The sequence below is a fragment of the Hippocampus zosterae genome, chromosome 10, assembly GCF_025434085.1.
Source record: "Hippocampus zosterae strain Florida chromosome 10, ASM2543408v3, whole genome shotgun sequence".
Classification (NCBI taxonomy): domain Eukaryota; kingdom Metazoa; phylum Chordata; class Actinopteri; order Syngnathiformes; family Syngnathidae; genus Hippocampus; species Hippocampus zosterae.
The window spans coordinates 10,581,498-10,582,175 of record NC_067460.1 but is presented as its reverse complement, the minus strand read 5'-3'; positions in this window follow the sequence as shown (position 1 = coordinate 10,582,175).

Below are 678 nucleotides of genomic sequence, written 5' to 3'. Positions count from 1 at the left end.
GTGAACACACTGACTGATACATATTGAATACGTAATTTTACCATATATCAAACATTTTAGATTTGAAGTATAAAAGTAAGAGGTAAAATGACTATCATGGCACATTCTGCCAAAAATCATTTTTATTTGTTATACTGTTAAAGAAGGGTCTTTTCCCTTTTGTTTACTTGTTCACACATCTGGTTGCGCGCTTGGTTACAATTTCAATAAAAAAGTACCGTTGTGTTTTCTAAAATTTTGTTTCTTTTGGTTTTCCCAAAACATATGAAATATTGAATGACCGAAGCAATTATGCTATGCGACCAATGATATGATGAAAGCGGTATACCTGTAAATGCTATGTAATTTTGGCCATGACAGGGCTCTAAGGTCTCCACTTAGCTTTTGCGCTGGTAGCACTGCTGCGACCAACTTTTTCAGTTGTTCTCACCACCACAGCTTTTAGTTGCACCCTTTTTTGGTGCAGTACAGCATGACCATATTTGCTGATGTATATGTCTCAATTGTAGTTTCATATGATGTCATGATTGACGGTTGACTCAAGATATATTTGCAAAATATTTTGCTGGAACAAGAACTTTGTTTGCAACACTCAGTGGCTGACTAAACAGGTCAAGTTATTTTATATAATTTAAAAGAAGACCAAAAAAAAGAAACAATACCATGGTAAAAAAACTT